At 48.7% G+C, this 10675-nt stretch overlaps 1 long non-coding RNA gene across 1 annotated transcript; it reads left to right on the top strand.

Moving 5' to 3' along the window:
* Positions 1-1293: 1293 nt before the first annotated feature.
* Positions 1294-9982, top strand: LOC307034066. The gene is made up of 2 exons (XR_013806749.1): positions 1294-3155; positions 9467-9982. It is a non-coding gene; the product is annotated as an uncharacterized lncRNA (long non-coding RNA).
* The last annotated feature ends 693 nt before the right edge of the window (positions 9983-10675 follow it).

The raw sequence follows: 10675 nt of genomic DNA, 5'->3' as shown, positions 1-10675 counted from the left end.
GAAAAAGGCCATTGGATGTAGTATTATTAATTAGTATTTTGACAGTTTTGTGTCTTCCCAGGTGAAGTGTGTCGCTGTGAGATGGAGGGCTGAGGAAACGTAATGGATCACCTCCTCAATCTGCAGGTCAGCCATCCACTGACGGCCCTAAAGTTTTAAAGATTACATATTCAGCTCATATTCAGGTTCATATTTGTATTGTGTGCCTCTACTGTGACATGTTTATGTGCTTTAATGTTCAAAAGGTCTTTATTTTTCTCATACTGTGCTGCAGTAGCCAGTGCTTGAATTGGAATAAAAAAGGTGCCAGTACTCTAAATCAGCAACAAGTATTTTGCACAAAGTCATAGTATATCCTATAATGCTGGTGGGTTTATCTCTTTACTGTATATTTTAGAAAGGCTCACTGTACTTAAACAAAATGACTCAGGGTGCATCTGAGATTAGAGGGGGTGCAGTGGTAAAGTGCTATTTTTATAAGTGGGGAGTGGACCTGACACCCTCTAGTCTAGGGGGGTCCGGGGGTATGCTCCCCCGGGAACATTTTTTTTTAAATATTGAAGTTAGATGCATCAATCTGGTGCAATTTGAGAGAAAAATGAAGAGATATATGGATACCTCTCAACATCCATAATGAAACAACTGTAAACAGATTTACTTTTTCTTTATGGATATAAAAGAAAGTAAAGGTTGACTCCTACTGGCTGGTTAAATGACTCCTCGTCCCTGAGGCCACTACCAGTTTTTTGTGCCATTTTGCTGGATTTATTTGTCAATAGCGTTGCTGCACAAAGTGATAGCCCTCTAGTTTAAATCTACTACCCAAAAAGAAAACATATGGAGATGGGTTACTATTTAAAAAAAATTGCAAATCTATTTGGGAACAGTCGGGCCGGGCCTCAAATCCTATAGGGGGGTCCGAGGGCATGCTCCCCCGGTAAGATTTTTTTTTAAATGTTGGGACTTAAATGCATCAATCTGGTGCATTTTGAGGGGGAAATAAAGAGACTACACCCATATGAAACAAAAATGTATACATTTAAATAATCATAAAATCATAAGTACATGGCCATAACAAATAACATACAATACCCAATATGAAAAAACATTGAAACTTGTTTATTTATTTGTTTTTGGTTCATTTATAGTTGTGAGTGTGTCTGGGCTCCTGAATCGGCCTCTCCTGTCTCCCTCCTCTCCCCCCTGCTCCTCTTTGAGGCAACAGCAAAGACTAGTTTTAGCTCTCAACAAGTTTCTTACCTTTTTTCACCTAGTTAACATTTTGTTTGTATTATTCATGCATATTTGACTAATCACTACCCCCTCAAATGGAAATATGTGTTTATGTAGCCGGTCTGGGCCTACTTCTCAGCAGACCCTTGCTACGACTCTGCGTTGTGTTGTGCGTGTTTGATGGACAAGGAGATTCGGTTGTTGTCTTTAACCGAAACTGTGGCGTATTTATTCCTCTGCATGAAGTAAACACAATAATGCAGCAGCATTAATAAACATGGACGTCTGCAACACACCAGTCTCAGTCTGCCATACAAACAACTGAGAGACTAGTCCTTATAAAACATTCAGATATCAAATCTGTCACAATAGATCACAATACACTGTACAATTACAGTTACACTGGAAATGTATACACCACCGGCTAATTAGTATTTTTAGACATGTAAATAAAACAATAAAATAAACACATAGTACAAAACACAATAGACGAAAACATGGGAGCAACAAACATACCTGCATGAAGTAAACACAATAAAGCAGCAGCATTAATAAACATGGACGTCTGCAACACAACAGTCTGTGGTGGGGAAAAGACGCCATTAAACATGCTGCAGGTGCTGTGTGTGAGTCCTCACAAGTGCTACTAAACAGTACACTTAACTAAAAGTTTGCTAAAACACTCAAACTTCTGCAAAACAACTACACAGCAACACATTAGCACCATGGAATGATATTATAACCTTGTTTCACAGTTATATAAGATTATATAAACACTGTAAACATCATTTAGAACAGAAATCTACAAAGAGCACATGACAAACTCTCCTCACCTCAGTCTGCCATACAAACAACTGAGTGAGAGAGGGTGCAACGCAGGTAGATGACGTCACTGCCGAAAGTGAAGACTTCAAAATAATAGCATTAGCTCCCAAAACGGTCTTTTGTAGTAAACATACCAAAATAAAAGTGACAATAAATAATATTGGAACAATAAAATAAAACGTGAGGGATTATTGGTGGAATGCATTCCTGTATATTTATATACCTGCTACATTTACATAAATGGTGACCGAACCGTTTGAGACCCACTGAGATAACTTAAACTAAGTTAACTATCTAAAGACTCAGAGTAATTTACCTCACCAGAGCTGTAGTTATCAGCCTCTCAGTCTGACAGCAAAGGACTCTCCCTCCACCTTGTTGTTGAAAAAGCTCCTTATATCCGTTAGCGCAGCTAGCTAGCACCAGATGCTAACAACAATACACGTAACCGGTGCACGCGCTTTCTCGCTCGCTCGCGCCACACATACACCAACACACACCCTCCCGAGCTTGAATGACACACAGAGACCAATCGAGGGGATTAGTATGATCTGTATGAAAGTGGCAATGTCGGCAGGCCACGTCATGTAGACAGCCAGTCACCCTCTGTGAGGCAGAGTCAGACCCACATTTGCGCTGCGTTGCGTTTACAATATATACGTATATTGCCGGCGGCTGAGTACCGGCATTTTACTGAGTACCGGCACCTTGCCGGTACTCAGTAAGAAGTGCCGGTACCACATGGGTAAAAATCAGAAGTGCCGGTACTGCGTACCGGTGAGTACCGGCCCAATTCAAGCACTGGCAGTAGCTCTTTTCACCCTCTGTCTGAAACCAGAGCCCAGTCGGCTCTTATTGGTTAGCTGGCCGGCTTTGTGTGTATAGAACACAAGGAAACAGCACACAAATATAAAAAGGGCTGCTTTAAAACACTCATCTGGCTTTTTATCCTCCATATAATCCAAACTGCCTGCTGTATTTAACATCAGTTTAAGATCAGACACTTTGAAAACTTCTCTACTTTGGTCTCTTTATTTCAGCACCACATCGATCGAACACCAACACTTCATTAAGAAAATAATTGTGTGTGTGTGTGTGTCGCGAGTGAGCCCTCTATGTAATGGCCCACTTGCTGGCACCCAGTTCTTTTAATCCCCCAATGAACTCACACACACACACGAGGAGCAGGCAGATATCAGGTAACAAAATGATCTTTATTATAAATTAAGTTAATAGTCGGGGACCATATCAGTCAAGCTTCTCACATGGACACGTTACACAGGGACAAGTAATGCCGTGCCTATCGACCACCCCGTCATTCAGGCTGTTACTGCTCTACCCCACCCCCTGCTGGCCGGAGGGACTATCAATGGTACAAGTAACAGTAAAATATCCAAAGCATGCAAACAACGCGAACACAGGGCACTTCTATTTATGGAATCACTACACACATGACACATCTATTTAAAGAAAACACTACACACATCACACAATGAACATGCTCTCCCACTCACTGGCTGCTCAGGAGTAAAAATGGAACAGTCACTGGCACTGGTGGGCAAATGACAATGAGTGGCACTATTGGCACTCCATACCTTCCCTGTGCTTCTAACCAGTGACAGCCCGCCAAGACATGGCCCGAGTTAAAATAGTTATGGGTCCGCTCTCGGTCAGGAACACCTCAGACCGAGAGGAGTTAAAAGTTATTTCGCTCACCCTTCCTTAAACGCACTGCCCTGATAGGAACCAGCGCGCGGTTGCGACAGACAGGAACTTGAGTGCGTTGCAATAAACAGGAACTTGAGTGCGTTGCAATAAACAGGAACTTGAGTGCGTGGCAATACTGCCTTCAACCGACCCGTCGATCAGCAGCTGGCACCCGTGCAGCACGTCGCAGCGTAGCAGAACTTCCACAGTGGACCTTCGCCTCCCGGTCGCTTCCTCGTAGATCCGTCCAGCGCCTTGCTTCCCGTTCCCTCCTCGCCTCGTAGTTTCCCCCCCTTTTTCCGTTCCCCCGGCTCCTTGCTTTAACCAACCACCGGCCAATCAACGTAGCTCCCTGGTAGGCTGGGCAGGCAGCAGCCAATCAGCTGCCCCCCATCCAGCTGATTCACACCAGCTGCGAAAACACACATCTCCTCCCGCCTGACAGGCTAACTCTTTTTATGAATGGAAACACACATTTGTCACCACTTCCGATTAAAATACATATGCACACAGTATATATATACACACACAATGCATCCTCATTTGACATACAAAAATCCCATCCCTACTGGCGACATTTCCCCCCCCCGATATTGGTGGTCGTCCCGACTACCCCTTAGACCTGGTACCTTTGTGGAGGCACCCCAAAATTTCGACGCTGCGACCTTCTCACAGGGCTCTGTCCCTCCCCTGGCACAAACCCACCTTCCAATTGAGGCTCAGGGTCCAACTGGGCTGGGACCTGCTCTAGTTCCCCCAACTGCTCTGGCTCAGGCACTAGGCCTGGTATGACTGGAGTAGGCCGAGAGTTCCACCTAGCTACAGGGGCAAAAGGCAACAAGAATACAGGCTGTTTAGGCTGGGAATCAATTTCTTGAGGACACACCTGAGACTCAGTCCATAATCCTGCTGGGCAGGGACGCAGGTTGTTGCGGTGCATCGTCCGTATCGGTCCTTCCTTCCCCTCGGGCCGGATACTATACACTGGATGGCCAGGCCGTACCTGTGAGACAACAACATAGGGAGACGGCACCCAATGTGGTTCCAACTTGCCTCTGGCTCTCCGTCTAAAGTTCCTGACCAGCACCCTCCCTCCGGGCAACAAGGGGATAGCATGGGCCTTCTTATCATACCGTGCCTGGTCCCAGTTCTGCCTTTGCTTGGTATGAGCTCGTACCCGGCTATACGCTTCAAGCAGTGTCTGATGGTGTGTTCTCACCCAGCCATTAATTGTTCCCTTTTTCTGTGGGGGGATAACACCTACACACAGATCAACAGGCAATCTGGCGTGACGGCCAAACAGTACAAAGTAGGGAGTCAATTTAGTGCTACAATGTACAGTGTTATTGTAAGCTTGAACTAAAGCTGGCAGCTTTTCCCTCCACCGTACCTGCTCCTCTGCCTCTAGTGTGCCCAATAATGACAGCAAAGTTCTGTTGAAACGCTCACAGGCCCCATTTCCCTGGGGATGGTATGGGGTAGTGCGGCTCTTTGTACAGCCATACAGTTCACAGAGCTGCCGCATTACCTCAGACTCAAAGGCACCTCCTCGGTCCGTCAAGAACCGTTCTGGGCACCCGAAAGGCTGGATGAGAGCGGTCCACAAATGTCTCGCCGTAGTCTGGGCTGTCTGGTCCTTGGTGGGCACTGCCACAGCATACCTGGAAAACAGATCTGTCATAACCAGGATATACTGGTGGGTGTCGGTTGGCCGTCCCAATGATAAATAGTCCAGGGCTACAACCTCCCATGGGTAACTGGATACAATGGGCTGAAGAGGGGCCCTCACCTTGGGACCAGCCTTCCCTGTCACACATTGTGGGCATACTACGGTCCAGGACTTTATGTCCTTAGCCATCCCCAGCCAGTAGAATCTGCGCTGCAGGATACTCAAGACTTTTTCGCTGTTGGCATGTCCAGCCGCTTTGTGGTAATCCTCCCACAGCTCCCGGGCGTGTTGGGTTGGGACAATCAACTGGAAAGCCTGCTGGCCCGTATCGGGTTCCTGAATGCAGCGCCCCAAGATTCCGTCATGAAGTTCCAGCCGACCCCATGTCTGCAACCACCCGTCCACTTGGGGGCACTCAGACCGTCGCACCTGAGACACATTTAACCCTTGGTTTATCAATTGTCTCACCATGTCCAACTCCGGGTCTCCCTGTTGGCGCTCCAGCCAAGACCCTGGATCACAGTCCTGTCCAGCTAGTGGATCCTTCACTCTTAGACCTCCCTGAGCTCTGGGCACGTTGTAGACTGTTTTGACATCTACTTCCCCTGGGAGCCGGGACAAGGCATCTGCATTCCGGTTTTCCACACCGGGTCGATACTTGACTGTAAAGGTGAAGTTTGCTAGCTGGGCTGCCCACCTCTGTTCCACGGCCCCCAGTTTAGCTGTCCCCAGGTGTACCAGGGGATTGTTGTCTGTAAACACTGTGAATTCTGTGCCCCACAAGTAGTGTTTGAACTTCTCTGCGATTGCCCAAAATAGCGCCAGAAACTCTAACTTAAAAGAACTGTAGTTCTGGTCATTCTTTTCACTAGGGCTTAGACTACGGCTGGCATATGCAATCACTCGTTCCCTCCCCTGCTGAACCTGTTATAGTACTGCACCCAGCCCATCCAAACTGGCATCTGTATACAACAGGAAGGGTAATTTGAAATCTGCATACGCCAACACAGGCGCCTGTAATAGAGCTCGCTTCAGTTCCTCAAACGCACCCTGGCACTCTTGAGACCACTTAACTGTTGTTGATTTAACCCCTGCAGTACCCCTGAGCAGAACATTCAGGGGAGCTGCCAGCCGGGAAAAGGCAGGGATGAATCGGCGGTAGTAGCCCGCAAAGCCCAAGAAAGAACGGACTTGAGTGACTGTCTTGGGGACCGGCCATTCCTGCACAGCTGCAGTTTTTTCTGGGTCCGTGGCCACCCCTGTCTTGCTGACCACATGTCCCAAGTATTTCACTTCCTTCTGGAACAGGTGACATTTGTGGGGCTGGAGCTTTAGGCCGTGCTGGTGCAGTCTACCAAACACTTGTTCCAGGTGCTTGAGATGACTATCAAAGCAGGGAGAATACACAATGATATCATCCAGATATATCAATAGAAAGTCATTTACTTGCCCCTCCCAGACAGCGTTGCATGAGCCGCTGGAATGTGACTGGAGCATTGCACAGACCAAACGGCATCCGCTCAAACTGGAAAAGGCCCACTGGTGTTGTGAAGGCGGTTTTCTCCTGGTCTCGGGGGTCCACCGCAACCTGCCAGTACCCGCTAGCCAGATCCAGTGTGGAGTACCAAGCTGACTCCTTGAGGTGGGTGAGCGACTCTTCGACTCTGGGCAAAGGAAAAGCATCTTTGTGAGTTATGGCATTCAGTTTCCGGTAATCTACACAAAAACGCCACGATCCATCCTTCTTCCTTACCAACACTACAGGTGCTGCCCAGGGGCTGGAACTTTCCCTTACAACCCCATTTTCCAACATACCTTCTAGTAGGCCTCGTAGCTCAGCATAGAGTGTTGGTGGAACTGGCCTGTGTCTCTGTCGGATGGGAGGTGCATCACCGGTAGGGATCTGATGCAAGACTGCACTTGTGTGGCCAAAATCATCTTCATTGGCTGCAAAAACCTTGGTCCACCTCCGAAGTAGATCACTTAACCGCTGCTGCTCGTTATGGTTGAGGTCTTCTCCCTGCAATGCCAGGGCCGGATGATCTGGAGGTACAGTAGCATTCGGGACTGGAGTGCTGCTTATACTCCTCACCTCTACCTCCACCGCAGATGGCCCCGTGTGGGTCAACACCAACTCCTCCTCGGTCTTCACAGCTTGAGGATCCACCTGAGACACTGCAGCCAGGGCACGACGCTGGGGGATCTCTATGGAGAAGGGGTGGGGGTTACACACTCTTATCGGCACTCTTCCACTCCTTACCCAGCTCAGTGTCCTCGCCACCCGCCACTCCTGGTCATCATTCTGGAGGTTTTCCACCATAACACAGCAGTCTAGGGTGCCAACTGCTTGAGGCACCTGAGTCCAGATAATCATTTCTGTCTCTGGGGGAACCAACACAGCGGACTGACGGGGCAGTTTAGCAACCCCATGCAGTTCGGTGGGGGATCCAACACGGCCCACTCGTCGACAAACAGCAAAAGCCTTTCCCCAGGCTGTGCTGACCGTAGGTGGCAGTGTTGACCTGAAGGCCACCTCTCCTTGGTGGCCATCCTGGAAGATAGTTTGCCAACAGTCCCCGATCACATTCATCCCCAATAAGGCACATTCCTGTTGCAGGCAGGAATCTTCTACCACCACCACACCCTTCCCCATTACCTTCACCCCATTGATCTCAAAGTCCAAAAGCGCATATCCAATGTATGGGATATGAAGTCCATTTGCAGCCTTCAGAGTGAGCCAGGGGATGTCTCCTCAGACCAATCTTTCTCCAAACTTCTCCTGAAACAGAGTGTAACTGAACAGAGTGACTTGCGAACCAGTGTCCAATATACAAGGAATATGTTCACCGCTTATAATTACATCCACCTCTGGACAGGTACCAATCAATGCAGGCTTTGTTGGGGGCGTGGTCTGGGTCCCCTCCTCGACCGCTTGCCCGGCAGCAACCGAGGAGACTAAAAATCCGAAGGTCCAGAGCGTCGTTTGGAACAGAACCGGCGGGTGTGGCCCGCCTGCCCACACTCCAAACAGATTGGCCGACTTTGGGGGTCCCACTGGAACTGAGTCCTGGCTGTGCCCGGGGGTGGTTGACGAGGCTGAAATGCGGGCCCTGCTTGTGGGTTTTGCCTCCGTACAGTCGAGTCAACAGGCCCCAGAGAGAGGTTAGCAATTTGACCACGCATCTCTTCCATGAGAGACTTGCCCAGTGTTAACATCTGGTCTTTAAGGTCCTGCTGGAGCTCTGCCCGCAGGGAGTCCCATAATGCCTGGCTGTCCTGGGCAGGTGGGGGTACTAAGGAACATGAAGGCGTGGCAGGCGGTTGGGTTGGTGGAGGCCTGGGGGCATAAGTGCGACAGGCCCATGTCTCAGTTCCATCTTTAGCCTGCTCTCTTTCAAGCGCTTTGGCCTCGGTGCAGATAGCAGGAAAGGTCATTCCCGGCGTGCGACGAAGAAGTCGTTTCAATTCTTGTTTCACCAGGCTTTCTTGTAGTCCCCTGATGAACTGTGTCTTTAGAAGCTCATCTTCAATGTCCTCAGCTGGTGGTTCCCTCGCTTGCCACTTGTGATAAAGCTCACGAAAGCGTAGAATGAAAGTTCCTATTCCCTCCTCTGCGCCCTGCCTGCATTCATAGAACTGAGCCCTCAGTGTTGCCAGTGACTGACTTCCCGCATACAATGAAGTCAGACGATCTAATATTTTCTTCCCAGTGTCCCGCTCACTAAGGGGTAATAGTGCAATTTCCCGTTTTGCTTCACCACCCAGAGCACTTAAGATAAAGTCAACTATTTGTTCGTTCAAAAGACCCTGAGCCCGTACAAACATTTCAATTTTTGCCCGCCACTCCCCAACCTTCTCTCCAGCTTTCCCTTCAAACATAGGAAGCCATGGCCCCCCCATGTACCAAGGTAACATAATGTGATTTACAACATTGGGAGCTGGATTAACAGCGCCAGCGAGTCCATCGTTACCCTCAACCGACATGCTGACCGTGTGTGTAAGGGAGATCCTGCCGACAACGCCAAAATTAAGGTGTCGCGAGTGAGCCCTCTATGTAATGGCCCACTTGCTGGCACCCAGTTCTTTTAATCCCCCAATGAACTCACACACACACGAGGAGCAGGCAGATATCAGGTAACAAAATGATCTTTATTATAAATTAAGTTAATAGTCGGGGACCATATCAGTCAAGCTTCTCACATGGACACGTTACACAGGGACAAGTAATGCCGTGCCTATCGACCACCCCGTCATTCAGGCTGTTACTGCTCTACCCCACCCCCTGCTGGCCGGAGGGACTATCAATGGTACAAGTAACAGTAAAATATCCAAAGCATGCAAACAACGCGAACACAGGGCACTTCTATTTATGGAATCACTACACACATGACACATCTATTTAAAGAAAACACTACACACATCACACAATGAACATGCTCTCCCACTCACTGGCTGCTCAGGAGTAAAAATGGAACAGTCACTGGCACTGGTGGGCAAATGACAATGAGTGGCACTATTGGCACTCCATACCTTCCCTGTGCTTCTAACCAGTGACAGCCCGCCAAGACATGGCCCGAGTTAAAATAGTTATGGGTCCGCTCTCGGTCAGGAACACCTCAGACCGAGAGGAGTTAAAAGTTATTTCGCTCACCCTTCCTTAAACGCACTGCCCTGATAGGAACCAGCGCGCGGTTGCGACAGACAGGAACTTGAGTGCGTTGCAATAAACAGGAACTTGAGTGCGTTGCAATAAACAGGAACTTGAGTGCGTTGCAATAAACAGGAACTTGAGTGCGTGGCAATAAACAGGAACTTGAGTGCGTGGCAATACTGCCTTCAACCGACCCGTCGATCAGCAGCTGGCACCCGTGCAGCACGTCGCAGCGTAGCAGAACTTCCACAGTGGACCTTCGCCTCCCGGTCGCTTCCTCGTAGATCCGTCCAGCGCCTTGCTTCCCGTTCCCTCCTCGCCTCGTAGTTTCCCCCCCTTTTTCCGTTCCCCCGGCTCCTTGCTTTAACCAACCACCGGCCAATCAACGTAGCTCCCTGGTAGGCTGGGCAGGCAGCAGCCAATCAGCTGCCCCCCATCCAGCTGATTCACACCAGCTGCGAAAACACACATCTCCTCCCGCCTGACAGGCTAACTCTTTTTATGAATGGAAACACACATTTGTCACCACTTCCGATTAAAATACATATGCACACAGTATATATACACACACAATGCATCCTCATTTGACA

The sequence above is a fragment of the Notothenia rossii genome (assembly GCF_949606895.1).
Source record: "Notothenia rossii genome assembly, chromosome: 3".
Lineage (NCBI taxonomy): Eukaryota > Metazoa > Chordata > Actinopteri > Perciformes > Nototheniidae > Notothenia > Notothenia rossii.
This window is presented reverse-complemented; position numbering and strand designations above follow the sequence as displayed.